Genomic DNA, 17,767 nt, shown 5'->3' with positions numbered 1-17,767 from the left:
ACCTCTGAGCTTGTGCCAGGGTCGTTCTTCACTCCGCGAAGACAATTTGTCTATTCAGAGGGTTCTTCCGGCCTCGGCCACCTTAACTCCCGGAAAGCCGCGACCCTCTGCTGAAGTCAGTTTTTTCCCCTGACTTCTGCCACTAGACTGCTTGTCACCTTAAAGTACGTTATTAAATAAGACCCGACTATTGATGGTTGTAGCCTACTTCAGGGCATGGTCACACTCAACTTTTTCGTTGGTAGGTGGTATCATCCCCTTTTTACAGGTGAGTAAGGGAACCTCAGTGGAGCCTATTCCTTAGTTCAGCAGTTTCTGTTTAATTATTACCAAGTCAGCATCTCAATGTGTAGCAGGGGTTGACCTTGAACTAAAGATTCTCCTGCCTCTGTCTCCTGGGTTACAGCTGTGTGCCGCTGCTCTGGCTTGAGCCAACAGTTAATACGGCACCTGCACCTGGAGGCAAGAGATTCCTGAGTTGGGGGCCAGTCTGAGCCAAGGCAAGATACTCTCTCAAAGTAAGCTCCTGGTTTGTGCGGGCCCTGCTTTGGAGAAGTCCACATGGATCAAGGTACAGGCTAAAGTACTCCCTCTGGGAGTGACTCTAGGAGGGACCTGTCCTGACTTGGGGATTCAGAGGAAGAGGGACATAAATGAATTTCTGAGCTCTCTACACGGGACGGAGTGGTAAGCACAGAACTTTGGCCTCTAGAAGGTTGTGCAGGGTAGTCATTCCGGAACGGTTACCAGAGCTCTGGAGCCTGACCAGTATACCTGCAGTGTGGTGAGGCCTCCTTCCTGGGCCTCTGTCCCCGTGGAAGTTCCTTTCTCCCACCCATGGGCTGTTCTGGGAAGGAGGCCAGTGAGGAAAAGTCCTCTCACCCCTGTCTTGATTCCTTTGGAGAGTCTAGTTGCCAAAAGGCTGAGAGGTCCAATTCTGCCAAAGCTACAGGGACGGGCCTCAGGGCTGGGCCTGGAGCCCTGGTGACCTCAGCGATAGAGCAGGTGCCAAGGGAGGGAGGGCATGGGATGGTTTCTGATTCAAGGTCACAGGCTTTAGGCAAGGAGCCTCTTCTCTCAAAGCCTGAGAGGCCTGAGACCCAGGGACCAGAGCAGTCTGCTTACATGGAGTGTGGAATGTAGTGCTGGAGATCTGGGGCTGGCGGACAGCTGCTGGCAAAAAGATCTGTGTTCTAGACCCGATCACAGCTATACTAGCCATGCCATGTGGTCTTGAGCAGTTCACTTAAGTCACTTGGAATCAGTTTCATCTTTGAAATGGGAGATATTTGGAAATCATTAGAGAAAATACATTAAAAACTCTGGTTTTGTTTTTTTTGTTTTTGTTTTTTTTTTTTTTTGACAGAATCTCTTTATTTAGCCCTGGCTACCCTGGAACTTACTATGTGGACCAGGATAGCCTCAAACTCAGAGATCTACTGGCCTCTGCCTCCTGAGTGCTGGGATTAAAGTCATGCACCATCACCTGGCCCTGATCTTCTTTCTTTTCTTCCTCCTCTCCCTTCTTCTTCTTCTTCTTCCTCCTCCCCCTCCCCCTCCCCCTCCCCCTCCTCCTCCTCCTCCTCCTCCTTTTCCTTCTCCCTAAGACTGGGTCTCTCTATGCAACCCTGGCTATCCTGGAACTCACTCTGTAGACCAGGCTGGCCTCTGCCTCCCAAATGCTGGGATTAAAGGCGTGCACCATCACCTAGCCAGTTTGCTTTCAAGAATAGCCACTGAAAGGAGATAAGATAGCTCAGTGGGGTAAGGTGCTTACCATGCACACATTCAGCACCCACATAAAAACCAGGTATGGTTGTTCATGCTGTAACCTCAGCACTGAACAGGGCACACAGACAGGTGGATCCTGGGTAAGGGTGCTTGCTGGTAAGTCCATGTAGCAGAAATGGCAGGCTCCTAAGTTCAGTGAGAAGCCCTGTTTCAAAAATAAAGTAGGCAAGAAAAAGAACAAAACCTTTAACCTCTTTAATTCTATCCCCGAGGAAGTAGGAAGTAGGAAGCCAGGGCTGCTAATGAGACCCTGTCTCAAGAGAATGGTGGAGAGTGACAGAAGACACCTGTCACATCTGGCTGATGTTTACCCCTACAGCCTTGAAGGGCAGCCAGGTCTTAGGCTTCAGGGCCGTAAGACACGGTGCTGACTATCCTGTGTTCTTGTGCTGAGCCCTGCCTGAGCTGAGCAGCACAGGATCTTGAATTGAGACCTTGAGCTATAGACCTGTGCAAAGCGCTGGCCTGGGCCACGAGGATTGATCCTCAGCCACACCCTCTTTCCTTCTGCTAGGTTTATTGTTGTTGTTGTTGTTTGTGCGCATGACCGTTGGGTGTGAGCTGCAGGCATGAGTGTGTGGAGGGCAGAGGACAACTTTCAGGCTTCTTCTTTCCTTTTACTCTGGGTTTTGGGACTAGAACTCAGTTCATTAGGCGCTCACAGCAAACACATTTATCCACTGGACCTCCTGCATGCTAGGCAAATGCTTTCCCATGAAGATCTATATCCCCATCCCTCAGTTATTTTTGTTTGTTTGTTTGTTTGTTTGTTTTAATTTGAGCAGGATCTCACTTAGTTGCCCAGGCTGGCCTTGAACTTACGCTATAGCCCAGGTAGGCTTTGCCTCAGTTTTCCCAGGCTTGCACCACTTGCTTCAGCTCATTCTCCCTTCCAAGTGTGTACGGCTCACACTTCCTTCTCTGAGGGAATACATTCAACTTGCCCCGGTTATGCTCCTTACACCAGAAGCTGGGGGTGGGTCTCGTCTCTTTCCTCACCCTTCTAGCCTCTCATAGATCCAGATGTGGCTATCACATCTGGCAGGCATCCGTGCCCTTCAAGAGCAGCATCTCCCCCAGTCTTCCCCCTATAGTGATTCTATGTTTCCATGACAACCACAGGCTGGGCCTAGGAAGAGGAGAGGTGAGTAACCAGGAGGGAGCCCTGGGATGGGCTGTAGCTCTGGCTGATCTGTGGCCCCTGGGGGAGGGGGAAGAGGAAGCACCCGACTCAACTCATCTCCAGCTGCTTCAGGGGGAGGGGCCTTCCTGCCATCTTGATGCCTCTATGTGTGAGTGTCCACTAGCTTGGGGAAGAACCTAGAGGTAGAGGCCAAAGAGACTGAGCCAGGGCTCCACCAACCCAGAGATGCAGATGCTCCTTCTGCACTTCCCTACTCCATACAACAGGGAGCTCTTCTGGCGTTGGTGGTATACGGCAGTCTGTTAGTGCCTGCCACAGCGAGTCTGAGCTTTCTCCACTGCTCTGCCACCCCTCTTAGTGAGTGGCATGTCTGCTTTTGGAAAGAGGACTGCTTGGTGCATCCCAGACCTGCCTCTTACTGTGTAGAACACTGAGGCAAGCCTCTTGACCCCCAGTCTCCTTTCCCCTCATAAAGGAAGGCCTTCAAATTCTCAGAGCTTGAGCCTAGGAGTATAGCTCACTGACAGAGCATTTGTCTGGCCTAAATGAGGCCCTGGGTTTGATTCTTACATTGGAGGAGGTGGGGGAAATGAACATAAATAAATAGAAATCCCAACATATTAATATTCAGTGGATAGAAATTTCCTTTATTTCTCTTGTCCAGTCGTAAAGTTACTTTACGACTCTGAGTCAGAAGGAAAGGATCTATAGCGTTTCTCACTGAGGCCATATAGCCGGCTTTAGATACTGTGACTAAGTTCCCTCATCTCTGCATTTCTCTCCTCTAAATAGTCCTTTTAAAACTGTTACTTGAGCCGGGCGTGGTGGTACACGCCTTTAATCCCAGCACTCGGGAGGCAGAGGCAGGCAGATTTCTGAGTTCGAGGCCAGCCTGGTCTACATGAGTTCCAGGACAGCCAGGGCTATACAGAGAAACCCTGTCTCAAAAAACCAAACCATACCAAAACAAAAAACCCGTTACTTGAGCTGAGCTCAGCAGGGATCCAAGCGAAAAATGGAGACAGCAACCAGAGGTGAGCGCACGCCCACACAGCGTAGGGGAACATCGGCAGTGGGGCACGGCGGAGGGAATGTTCCTTCTGCCACGAGGAAATCTGTTTCCCTGTTCCTCAAGAGTTCTAGAGAAGTGACAATAAAGGCGTACAGGTGTACTCAATAGTGCGTGCTTCTGAGAAACCGCAGCCAGTGGCAGATGCTCAGAAAGAGGACAGTGCCTTTCCCTGTTCAGGGAGACCCAGCTCAGAGACGAGGGACACTGTGTCTTCCAGGAAATAATAGCCCATCTCTTGGTGGCTCACATAATAAAACCCAAACACATTGGCCTGCTCTCTCCCTCTCCCTCTCTCTTCCCTCCTTTTTCTAGTTTAATAAAATCCTGTCATAAGAAGAGTGTTTAGGAGCTGGAGACATGGCTCAGCCGTTGAGAGCACTTGCTGCTCTTACAGAGGACCCAGGTTCAATTCCTGGCAACCACATGGCAACTCTGTATGTTACCCCAGTTCCTGGTGATCTGACACCATCACACAGACATGCATGCAGGCAAAACACCAGTGCATATAAAAATGAAAGTCACTAAAAATAAAAAGAAGAAGAAGAAGCCGGGCGTGGTGGCGCACACCTTTAATCCCAGCACTCGGGAGGCAGAGGCAGGCGAATTTCTGAGTTCGAGGCCAGCCTGGTCTGCAAAGTGAGTTCCAGGACAGCCAGAGCTATAAAGAGAAACCCTGTCTCGAAAAACCAAAATAAATAAATAAATAAATAGAAGAGGAGTGTCTGGCAGGAAGTCGGGCTCACATATTGAGAGGCTGAACGCTTGAACGAGCGAGCGAGTGAATCTAGCTATTGTCAACATACACCCACTCTAAAACAAAGAAGAGGTGATTTATTCTACATTGGCTATGACCAACCACGGTCCTGGGAACATGGATTCAGCTTATCCCAGATAGCATAATGGGCTTTTCATGTTTTTCAATGTATTTTTCTCTGTGTGTGCATGTTACCATCCATCCACCTTCTTGAGTTAGTTCCTCTATTGCTGTGCTGTGTTCTCCAGGCGAGGTGGTCCTGATGGCTTCAGGTTGGTTTCTTGTCTCTGCCTCTGTCTTATTATACTGGGATTTACTGATGGACTCTGCCGTCAGACTTGCAGTACAAAGGCATTTACCCGCCGAGCCGCCTCCTTAGCCCTATACAGACCCGGGATAGTGTGATAGTCACAGAACAAAAGAAAGACCTAAGGAGGAGCCAGTTGCCAAGTCGAAGGGGTGTGGCCGAAGATGAGAAGCTCTGGCTGCCCTCAGGTGCTGTCTGATAACATTCTCTGGTGGAAGCTGGTGGTCAGCTGATTGACTACATTCCAAGAGATTTTTCCAGATAGTTGCAAGGAGGTTAGGGACTAAAAACAATCCCTAGGTATTCTGAGCTCTGGGTCTGTAACATTCCAACCCTCCTCAGTCACCAGGTTCTGATGGCTCCGTCATCTGCACGGGTGTGGCTTTTTAGGGCACTTGAGCTCAACATAGCACTCTAGCTATGGGGGCCATAGAGGGAGGCTGTTGTGCAATGGACCAGCTCCGGGACCTCGTGACCTCCCTGGGTCTTGGTTTATTTCTCTGTAAAAAGCCATCGAGATCATCAACAAGCTGGCCCTCTGAGGACTCAGAAGACAAAAAATGGCCCACGGGGAGTGTGGAACAAAGACCATCGTCAAGACTCTCCTGTTAGCTGTATAGCACGAGTCCCCTTGCTCCTGCCCTCCTTCTTGGGTTCTCCCAGGTCCCCTTCTCCAGCACCGCAACCCTGGGCTTTGCAGGGGGTATCGTGCTTTGTTCCACTGTAGGCCTCCTTGCTCATCCTGTCCAGCCCCTGCCTCATTTGGTTAAGACCTGTTTCTCAGCTTAACTGTCATGGCCTTTATCCTGCTTTGAGGGGCTCCGTGGCTCTGTCTTAGCTGTTCACTGGAAGCCATTCTCCAGCTAGGTGGGTCTATGTTCCTCCCTGCTGTCCGTAGGGCCTTCCTGGCAAGTGTTTGGCTATCTGATGAACTGACCAGAGCAGAGCAAACCCCTGTGCTCTTGGCTTCTCCCCATCTTCTGCTTCTCTTTCTTCTTCTTCTTTTTCTTTTGGGGCCAGCCAAGTGACTCAGCCCTTAGAGATCCTGGCTGCCCAGCCTGTTGACCTGAGTGAATCCTTGGGACAAGGACCAACTCCCACAAGGTGTCCTCTGACCTCCACACGTGTGCTGTGTGGTACATGCACCCACAGACACACAGAGACACTAAGTCGTTTTACATTATTATGATTGCTATTATTAATTACCATTACTGAATGTGAGCACACATGTGTGCACACACATGATGTATATGTGAACACGTATGCATCAGTACACATGTGGACAGAGGACAGCTTTGTGGAGTCAGTTCTCTCCTTCCACCTTTACCTGGGTTTGGAAACCAAACTCATGTCGTCAGTCTTTCGGGGCAGCAAAGGGCTTTTTGTCCACTGAGCCATCTGTCTGGATGGCCTTCTTCCGTGTCCTCTCTTTTTGTGCCTCCCACACTGGCTTAGCTTTCCCCTGCCAGGGGATCTTGTCTCTTGTCCTCCTTTCACACCTCATCCCCAGGTCCCACGTGTTCCCAGGTGACAATTGTCCTCTGGGCTGCTCAGCCAGTCTGGATCTGAAAGGCAGCTTTCTTTGGGGGACAGGGCTGTTGCCAGAAAGTCGTGAAACCAGGTCTCAGGCTCGGGACACGTGCTGGTTCCTCTTTCCTTCACCAAGCTCTCCAATGGAAAGATTTCTTCTGCAAAAATCAAAACCCCTGATACTGGACTAGAAGTAAACAGAAAGGCAAACCTGTCTTCTGCCTAGGCTCCCTTAAGCTCTGTCAGAGACGCTTAGGAACCATAGCCTGCAGCAGTCAGCACACAGACTCATAACTGGTGAGCAATCAGAGAATTCATGATCATTGAGTGCTCAGCCCCAAGTGGGACATTTACATCAGCCCTCCCCCCTGCCAAGGCTCTCAGAACAGTGCAGAAGAGGGTTCAGGTAAGAGCCAGCGGGTGGGGCAGAGTGCTGTGAACCGCTGTCTTCTGGACATGGTGTGGCCATTGCATTCACAAACTTTCAATACAAGATGGGACAGCCAGTGTTCAAGCATGGATGGGAGAGGGACACATGAGCCTCTTCCCTGAGATGAAGAGCTAGTAACAGTTAGTGGCTGCTAAGGGACGGGGAGTCGTTTTTCTTTGGGGTTTAGCAGCACTGCTAACTGGACTCAGTGGGGCAAGAAGAAAAAGAAGAAATGCAGTTGGAAGTAAGGAGTGTGGGGCTTCTAAGGATGTAGGAGGGGGATTAGGTTTGGTTTTGAGCAAAGATACATTGTATACATGTATGACGTTGTCACTATGGTATAGAGGTTCACCCAGAAGTGAGGGAGAAAGGTAAATTGAATGCTTTATAAAACAGCACCTTTTGGCTTGGGCGTGGTGGTGCATACCTTTGATCCCAGTGCTCAAGAAACAGAGGCGAGGGGATCTCCATGAGTTCAAAGTGGGTTCTAGGCCAGCCAGATCTACATAGTGAGACCCTGTCTCAAAAACAAACAAATTACCGAACACTTCACCGGCCCCTGGGCCGTGGCCTCCCTCCCTGCTCTCCTTGTATACAAGGGATATCTCAGTGTTCCCATCTCAGAGTGTGCTCTGTTCAAGAACAGCCTGCTCAGGAGTCCGCAAGAATCCAGGAAGTTCCAGGAGGCTGCCAGGCCTGGTTCCCAAGGACGAGTGATCGCTCTGTTCCTGAGGGAGTGGGCCAGCAAGAGGAGGCCCTTGGTCTCAGAGCGGTCCAGGGTCACGTGTGTTCCAGGAAGCATATGCAGAGCCTAAGCTGGCATCCTGGCTTGGGCTGCCCTGGTCTCCTCAGAGGTCCCTGAAAGCAGCCTACAGGGGCTCTACAGTCAACAAAGACATAGGTATCAGGAGGAAGGAACATGTTCCTGGGACAGTGGGGGACAAGCAGGCCTGGAGCCCCTGTAGAGGTGTCCCTACCACACAATGGTAGTTAACAACCGTGTGGCAGCCACGTCTGTCCTTTACAGACAAAGACATGGTTCCTGCTCTGTGCTCACAAAACAGCCAGGATCTAGAGTCATCGGCTCAGCTCTTGAGGTTGCACGACTCAGCCACTGTGCCGAGCCCCTTCCTCCTGCCTTGCTGCCTCGCGCTGTGACCTTGGGCCTGTCTCTTCCTTTCTGTCCTCCCAGCTCCTTGGAAGGGTGGACCAGATGCGCTCCTAAATCCTTCAAGCTCTGGCTGCTGCTGCTGCAGGCGGGGAGGTCCAAGTAGGGAAGAGGGTAATACAGAGCAGAGCGCAGAGAGGACAGATTTTTTCCAGTGTCCCTATCTTAAGCCCTCATCGGCGGACAGGCTGGCAGGCTCCCCTTTGCCCTAGAAGTGCAGCCAAGGGAGCAGGTGATGCTCAGCCCCAGCCCAAAATATTCTCTGGCCACCGAGGGTTACTGAGGTCTGAATGCCGGGAGTGCCTGCCAGCATGCAGGCAGGGCCCATCTGCCTTGACTGACAGCCTCTGAGGGCTGGGGGCCCAGACTGTTTGACCTACACTCCACCCTAGCTCCTACCTTTCACACAGTGTCAGTTGATCTGGGCACCAGCCCTGGGTGTGTGTGTGTGTGTGTGTGTGTGTGTGTGTGCGCACAGAGATACACACACACACACACACACACACACAGATACAAGCACACATACACATGCGTATACAGCATCTCTGCCAATTCTCATTGTCTGTTGGCTTGGGGCCTGGTACCATACCAGGCACACAATGCCTCAAGTGAGGTACCAGAGTCTCAGAGTAGGGAGCACCGTGTCTGACCTCCAGGGGTGTTATAACAAGATTGCACCCTGGGAAAGTGCCAGTGGGTAGAGACCACCAGTGCCCAGAGTCCTGGTTCTAGAGTACACAGCGCTAGTCTGTGGTCAAGGGAGGTGTGTGTGGCCACCACGTCCACCATCTTTAGCTAGGGGGAGGCTTCTCCCTGAGCTGTTCCCCTCCTGCTGGCACATGTGTGTCATATGCTGGTTATTGTACCCAGCACCTCTCGGAGGCTGGGACGACGCAAGAGGCCCAGGATGGTCTCAGCTTCTAAGAGGAGAATTCTGGGACAGGTTGTCTGAGTTCTCAGGGGGAAGTGAGGCAGACACACCCTTCAACCATATCCATAGTTTAACTGAGGCTGAGGATAATCTTTTTTTTAAAAGGTTTATTAATTTATTTATTTTGTATGAGTACACTGTTGCTCTCTTCAGACACACCAGAAGAGGGCATCAGATCTCATTACAGATGGTTGTGAGCCACCATGTGGTTGCTGGAAATTGAACTTAGGACCTCTGGAAGAGTAGTCGGTGCTCTTAACCGCTGAGCCATCTCTCTAGCCCCAAGGCTGAGGATAATTTGAGCATGACACAGGGGACCTGGGAGAATAGAAGAAGATTGGTTTTGCTAGTGTGTGTGTGCGTGCGTGCGTGTGTGTGTGTGTGTGTGTGTATGGCTTAAGAAGCAAGTCCCTGGACTGGAGAGATGGCTCCGTGGTTAAGGGCTCTGGCTGCTCCTCTCCAAGCATCTACACGGTGGCTCACAACTGCCCACAACTCTAGTTCAGAGGATCTAACACCGTCTTCTGACCTCCTTGGGCACCAAGAATATGTTCATGGTACATGGACTTACATGCAGGCAAAACACTCACATATAAATTTAAAAAAAAAAATCTAATTAAAAAAATTGATTCCTATGCTCTGAGATGACTCAGCAGGTAAAGGTGCATGCTTTAAACAGATGACGTGAGATCAAAGCCTGGGACCCACACAGTAGAAAGAGAAAATGAATTTTTGGAATTTGTCCTCTGACCTGTATATGTGTGTACTCTAGGGGGTGGTGGTGGGGCACACATACACACATATGAATAAATAAAAAATTTAAAAGGTAAATCCTTTGGACTTCACAGCTTGATGCAGCCCAGTCTGGAGTCCCTTCCCTAGTCCTGTTCACGGGGCAGCAGACTTGAGCACCCTCAGGCAGAAGATGGGGCTCTTAGCTAATTGTGAGCCAACGTTGCTTTGAAAAGGAGGTGGGGCTCAGACCATCTTGAAACCCCAGGTCTCCAGTCTGGGGTCACCACTGTCCCTCTCTGGACCTGGGTCTTCCCAACTGGAATCTGGATTGCTTGTCCTTGTCCTTGTCCTCTGGCCAAATGATGTGAAAATCACAAGGTCAGGGGCTGAGTGTGGAGGTGTATGCCTTTAATCCCAGCACTCAGGAGGCAGAAGCAGGCTGATCTCTGGGAGTTCAAGACCAGCGTGGTATATAGCTGAGGCTACTACATAGCGAGATCTGGTCTTAAAAAAATCAAACCAACAACAACAAAACAAACAAACAAACAAAAAACGCAGCAGAGCTGAGTCAGGCTCGGAGTAGTGTAGCATCTCCCTAGCCGAGCATCTTGTGGTGTCTGTGGGCGACGCGCCCCCTTCTGTTAAAGAGGAAGCATTGCACCCATGTCCTTCTGAGCTGACCTGTTAGTACTTGTTTTCCTTTCTTGGCCTTCTCCCTGTTTGTCTGATAAAGTGAGAGGGAACGCCCAAGACCCCAGGAGGGCTGGATAAGGAAACCGGAGGGAGGACAGAAACCCCAGGCTAAGGGCGCAGTGATAGATAGTACTGCGTTCTTTATAGCATTGCTCATGCGTGAAGAGTTTAAGGTGGAGAATGTGACCTGGAAATCGCCGAAGAAACTGCAGGCTCGGCTGGGCTGAGCACATTGTGGAGATGTGGAACGTTCAAATCCAGAGGCAAAATTACCTCGGACTGTCAAGATTTCTTTAAGATAAGATTATCCAGGAACCATTTTAATTTCTTTAAGATAAAATTACAGCAGATATCTTGATACCCTTAAGACAAAATTACCACAGGCTATTTTAATTTCTTAAAGAAAGAATTACCACCAGCCATCTTGAATTCCTTGAAGAGCCCTATTAACTTATATCTGACCTGACATTCCCATGACTTAACAGATAAATTTCTCTGTAGACCTCCAGCCTGCACCAGCCCTAAGGCGAAGAAACCAAGAAAACAGTCTGAACCTCAGAGGAGATATCCTTGGTGTGCTGCGGTCCACCCACCCCCTTATCTGACTCTCTCACCCAGATGATTGGTAAATATGTCGACTTATAACTTTCTTTTGGTTTTAAGACCAAAGAAAGCATTCATTCATTCTGATCAGCCTCTCTGTGGTAGAGCCCCATTCCGGACACCCGTGAACCTGTGTTCCCCGGCCGTGGTTGATCATCCTTGACTCAGAAAAATAACCTTTATTTTATTTCTTTCAAAGTAGAGTTGTCTTTTTACCTGACGAGGAGGGTGTCTGTGGGGCTGGGGAGACGGCTCAGTGGGTCACATGCTTTCTGCACAAGCCTGACTGCCTGCGTTTAGGTCCCCAGCACATATGTCAAATCCGCACAGCAGTGTGGGCCTGTTACTCCAGAGCTGGCGGTAAGGGCTAAGATAGGTGGATTCCAGGGGCTTGCTGGCAGCCGTTTTAGGTGAAATGGTGGACTCCAGACTTAAAGTTGATGATGGAGGAAAACAGCCTGGGGCTAGAGAGATGGCTCAGTGGTTAGGAGCACTGACTCCTCTTCCCGAGGACCTGGGTTCAATTCCCAGTATCCATTCTGTCTGTGGCTCACAGACATCTGTATCTCCAGCTCCAGGAGTTCGAAAGCCCTCTTCTGGCCTCACATCAGGCACAGACAGTGCACATAATAAAATAAAATAAGATATATATATAAAGAGAAAAACAAGAAGGGAAAGTGGGCGGACATTAACCTCTGGCTTGCACACGCATGGTGAGCATGTGTGTGTTCGTGCACACACATACAATACACATATAAAAGGGAATTTCTAGAGCTAGTTTGGGGGGACCCAATCTCCCTTATTTAATCCCACATAAGGGGCTTGCTGAGCAATGTGTCTTACCCACCTCTGTGGCCCTTTCCAAGGAACATCACAACCCCAGAAAACAGACGCAGCTCCCCGTGGGGATCCCAGGAAGTCCCCCCATTAACCCCGTTTGGGAGCTTCCCTTTCTACAATTGTCGGCTTGTAACGACTCTGTACACCAGGCTGGCCTCAAAATCAGAGATCAAACTGCCTCTGCTCTCGAAATGCCGGGATCAAAGGCGAGCGCCACCTCCCGGGTTGTGGTTGGTATTTTTATGTCAATCGCATTTCCACTGAGGAGCCTGTGGTCAGTCACAGACACTTCACAGTGGCATGTTTCCTGGTCTAAGGGACTTTCTCAGTGGTGGAAACCAAGGGAGCGCTGGCTTTTATGGTGCCTTACCGATAACCTAGTTTCCCCCTAGCCACGCCCAGGAGGCGTGGCCCTGAGGCCAGGGGTGTAATTTGGACTTCCCAAAGACAATCCTTCCTATTTCAAGAATTGATCCAGGAACCACATGATCCAAGCCGCCAACGAGGCACCATAGATTTGTTCCTGCATATCAGAATGTGAGTTTGTTTTTCATTATTAGGTCTGGGCAGCCCTGCCTTGCCCTTGGCTGCGGCCCAGCTCCGTAACCTACTCTGAGATCCACTCGGCCCGCCATAGTCATTGACTGCCCGTGTTCACCCCAGTGACACACTTAATTTGTGCACATTCCCGTTGCGGTTTGTTCAGACTAGAGTGTAAACATCTTTGCAATAATAAGTGCCTTTGGTTAGCTTGCAAAGGGTAAAGATTATGTCTTGAACGCTGTTTACTGTACGGCCAGCACTGACTGCAAGGTCTGGCGTTGAACACGGCCTGGGCAACAGTGAGACCCCATTTCGAACAGAAAACCAAACCAAACCAAAAAAAAAAAAAAAAAAAACTATTATTTTTTAAAAATAGATGGGCCTGGAAATTTGGCTCACTGTTAAGCGTGCTGAGCACACACATGGATCTAGGTTTAACCTCCAAAACAAGACAGGGAGGAGGTGTGGGAGAGACCCTGTGTTCAATGCTAAGTGGCCTTCTGTTGCCCTGCGATGATTGTTTTTGTCTTTTGCGACAGGATCTTACACTGCAGCCCTGGATGGCTTAGAGCTCACTAGATAATGCCCATGCTGCCCTCAGATGAAGCGTTATGCCAGCCTCCATGTGTTGGAGTGATAGATAAGAGGCACCCCACCCCGGTGGGAACCGATTCCCACAGCTCTTAATCTCCCTAAGGCCCTAGTTCCTGCTTCAATTCCTGAATGTTGGAACCAGTGGGGCCCTGGGATCCTGAGCTCGCACAGCTTGGTAATGCCATGAGAAACCAAGCCTTGGGCTAGGGAGGTGGCTTGCTTAGTTGCCAAAGCGCCCGCCTCGAGGACCTGAGCTTGTGTTCCCAGAAAAAACAAAAACAAAAAACCCCCCACAATGTAGGGCTGGCAGGATGGCTCAGCAGGTAAGAGCACTGACTGCTCTTCTGAAGGTCCTGAGTTCAAATCCCAGAACCACATAGTGGCTCACAACCATCCGTAATGAGATCTGATGTCCTCTTCTGGTGTGTCTGAAAACAGTTACAGTGTACTTACATATAATAAATAAATCTTAGGGGAAAAAAAAAAGGAAAATGTGAGTGGGGCCATGGTGGCTCACACCTTTAATCCCAGCACTCGGAGGTGGAGGCAGGAGGATCTCTGTGAGTTCAAGGCCAGTGCGCTCTACAGAGAGAGTTCCAGGACAGTCGCAGCTGCACAGAGAAACCCTGACTCAAAAATTCGAAAAAAAGACAGGGAAAAAAAAAGTGATACCATGTCCCATCTTCTCAGTGAGAGGTGAGCCTGTGCAAACCTGTGGGCTAGCCTGGCCTTTATGTGAAGACAGGCTGGTGAGAGACAGTCTCAATCAAAAGGCAGAATGCCCCTGAAGACAGAAGCTGAGGGTGTCCTCTGAGGTCCAGATGTACCTCTGTTCCCACCTACCCCAACAAGCCTGCCTTTCTTTCTTTCTTTCTTTCTTTCTTTCTTTCTTTCTTTCTTTCTTTCTTTCTTTCTTTCTTTCTTTCTTTCTCTCTCTTTTCCTTCCTTTTTTTATTTTTTTTTATTTTCTTTTATTTTTTAAAAAAGATTTATTTATTTTATTTATGTGAGTCTTCACATACACCAGAAGAGGCATCAGATCCCATTACAGATGGTTGTGAGCCACCAAGTGGTTGCTGGGAAGTGACCAGAGCTCTTAACCACTGTGCCATTTCTTCCGCCCTCCTTTTGATTTTCAAGACAGAGTTTCTCTGTGTAGCTCTGGCTATCCTGGAACTCACTCTGTAGACCAGGCTGGCCTTGAACTCTCAGAGATCTACTGGCCTTTGGAATGCTGGGATTAAAGAGACATGACCATCAACACCTGACTTTCTTTCTTTCTTTCTTTCTTTCTTTCTTTCTTTCTTTCTTTCTTTCTTTCTTTCTTTCTTTCCTTCCTTCCTTCCTTCCTCTTCTTCTTTCTTCTTCTTCTTTCTTCTTCTTCTTTCTCCTCCTCTTCCTCCTCTTCCTCCTCCTCCCCTCCTCCTCCTCCTCCTCCTCCTTCTTCTTCTTCTTCTTCTTCGATGAGGGGGTCTCACTGTCTAGCCCTGGCTGATCTGAAACTCACCATATAGAGCAGAGGTTCTCAACCTGTGGGCCATGACTACTTCAAGAGCTGTTTGTAGAGGTGGCCTAAGACCACTGGAAAACACAGATATTCACATTATAATTCACAACAGCAGCAAAAATAAAGTTATGAATTTTTATGGATGGGGGTCCCAACAACACGAGGAACTGTATTAAAGGGTCGCAGCATTAGGAATGTTGAGAACCACTGGTGTAGACCAAGCTGGTCTCAAAGCCACAGATATCCACCTGACTCTGCCTCTCAAGAGCTGGGGTCAATGGTGTGACCTACAATTTTCAGCCTTATTAATTATTTTTAATGATATCAGGGAGTGGTTAAACCTAGGTCATAAACCCTGGACTGATCCTGTTTTGTTTTGTTGAACTCCATTTGACTCTGAGATTCTGGTCCTCCTCCCTCCGCTTCTGCATTCCAGTATTGCAGGTGTGCAGCATACTGGGTCTGGGCAGCGCTGTAGAACCAACCAAACTTCCTGCGTGCTAGAGAACTTGGCTTAGAGCCACACCCCAACCTATGGGCTCAGACCACTCATTCCTTTCTAAGAGACAGAAACAGGTTCAGAGAGATTTAGAGTAAGTGACAGGAACGAATCTGAGGGTTTCTCTGGCACCGAGACATCCTTCTCTTCCTCTTGAGACCTGGAAGTGAACTGCATGGACACCTGAGTTTCTCTAGGGTCAGGAGCTGGAAGCAGATGGCGTCATGCACCAATGTGTCCACCAGGGGGCACCAAAGAGCCAGGTTAGGAGCACCTTACACTTCGTCCTCATTTGGACCAGACTAGAAGACTTCTGAAGGTCACCCTGAGAGTTAGGGGCAGAGCTGGCCTCTGAGCTGGGCCTTCTGACACCAATAAGCTGCATATTCTGGGTGGCTGACAGTGTCCCTACCCTTCTGGGGGTTTACCCCTCCACCTGGGTACTGATTGTCATTGAGGCCAGATTCCTCCTCATCTCCGCTCTGCTGTGAGAACGTACGTGTCTTTAGATCAATGAGGATCAATAAGAAGATAATTCTTGCTTCTTCCCATGGATTGATAAAAGTTAATGCTTTACTAAAAATACTTTCTGGGATAGCCACAGGGGTGGCACACACCTTTAATCCCAGCACTTGGGAGGCAGCTCTCCATGAGTTTGAGGCCAACGTGACTCAGGTTCAGTTCCCAGCACTGACCTGGAGTTCCAGGAGACCCAGTGCCCTCCTCCAACCTCCCCAGCACCAGGACATATAGGCATACACACACACACACACACACACACACACACACACACACACACACACACATACACATACACATACACATACATATACATACATACATACATACATTCATACATATATATATATATGTATATATATATGTATATTCAGATGTGTGTGTATATATACATGCAGGAAAAACACGTGTGTGTGTAACATAGAAACCTACGGGTGCACTGGGAGGAGAGGGGACTGATATGTGATGTAAAAGGAGTACATAAAATTTTAAAAGTCTAAAACATAAAATCAAATAAAGGAAAAAAAAAGCCACCCTTCAAGCAGGATACCACTTTGCTCCCAGACCAGCCACTTCCTGGCCTTTGGCTGTTTCCAGTGTTTGTGTCGACCTGTGAAACCAAGTCAGATCAAGCAGTGATCTTTTACTTGGCCCGTGAGCTATGAGTGGTTTTAATTTCTGTAAAAATATCCATTATTACTTTGATTTGTTTTAATTATGTATATGTCTGTCTGTCTGTAGGAGGGTATGCGCATTTCCAAAGATGTCCTCAGAAGCCTGAAGAGGGTGTTGGGCCCCCTGGAGCTGGAGTTACACTCATCTGTGAGCTGCCTGACATGGGTGCTGAGATCTCAACTCTGGTCCTCATAGAGGGCAGCAGATCCTCTTAGCCACTGAGCTATCTTCTCTAGCCCCTGGATTCCCACCCCCACCCCCCAGTGCTGGGGATAGAACCTGAGAGCTTTGTATAAGCTGGACCATGGTCTGGCCCTGGTCTACACCCTTACACCTTTTAAAAAGATAACTTATGTGCATAGGTGTTTTTGCCTGCATCTATATCTATGCCCTCGCATGCATTCAGTGCTCACAGAGGACAGAAAAGGATGTCAGCTCTCCTGGAACTGCAGTTATAGATGGTTGGAAGCCGCCATATTGATAGTGAGACTCAAACTCATGGCCTCTGCAAGAACAGCCGGCGCTCTTATCCACTGAGCCGCCTCTCCACCTCTCCAGCCCTCTTTTGTTTACTTGCTTATTTATTTGTTTATTTTTGAAACAAGGTCTCCATGGATCCTAGGCTGGCCTCAAACTCACTGTGTAGTTGTGAATGACTTGGAACTGGGGAGCTTCCTGTCCCCAAATGCTAGGGTGGCAACTGTGTGTCACCATGCTCACTGTACTTTCTGGGTTTGAGACAATGTTGCACAAAGTTGCCCAGATTGACCTAGAACTTGCTCTGTGGCCCAGGAATACCTTGACTTTTGGTTTTCCCAAGTCAGTCTTCCAAGTAGTTGGTATCACAGGTCCTGGCCACCAGGCTCTGCTGGAAACCTTCATTTGTTTGTTTGTTTGTCTAAAGCAGAGACTTGCTATGTAGCTCTGGCACTCAGATCCAGTGCTCACTATGTAGCCCAGGCTGGACCCCTGCTCCTGGCACACTTCTTGCCTCAGTCTCCCCAGTGCCGGGATGATAGGTGTGTATTACCATGTCTGCATGATCCCTTTGCTTTCTGATGGTTCAATGTAAAAACAAAACAAAACAAAACTCTTGTTTAGTCACAGAGCTACTAAAATATTGTGAAGTTGAGATTGGCACTGCATAACTGTGATCTCAGCCTTTGGAAGGCTGAGGCAGGAGGATTGATAAAAAGTTCCAGGCTGGGCTGGTGAGATGGCTCAGTGGGTAAGAGCACCCGACTGCTCTTCCGAAGGTCCGGAGTTCAAATTCCAGCAACCACATGGTGGCTCACAACCATCTGTAACAAGATCTGACGCCCTCTTCTGGAGTATCTGAAGACAGCTACAGTGTACTTACATATAATAAATAAATAAATCTTTAAAAAAAAAAAAGTTCCAGGCTAGGGCTAAATAGCCCAACTGTATCTCA

General features: G+C 49.0%; 1 long non-coding RNA gene across 1 annotated transcript; it reads left to right on the top strand.

Annotated features, from left to right (window-relative positions):
- The first annotated feature begins 185 nt into the window (after positions 1-185).
- On the top strand, positions 186-16,694 carry Gm10570. Its single transcript, XR_868203.3, has 4 exons — positions 186-268; positions 407-571; positions 11,057-11,180; positions 16,402-16,694. It is a non-coding gene; the product is annotated as a predicted gene 10570 (long non-coding RNA).
- The last annotated feature ends 1,073 nt before the right edge of the window (positions 16,695-17,767 follow it).

Source organism: Mus musculus, chromosome 4 (assembly GCF_000001635.26).
Source record: "Mus musculus strain C57BL/6J chromosome 4, GRCm38.p6 C57BL/6J".
Classification (NCBI taxonomy): Eukaryota; Metazoa; Chordata; class Mammalia; order Rodentia; family Muridae; genus Mus; species Mus musculus.
Note: the sequence above shows the minus strand (reverse complement) of the source record. Positions and strands in the feature narration are given on the sequence as shown.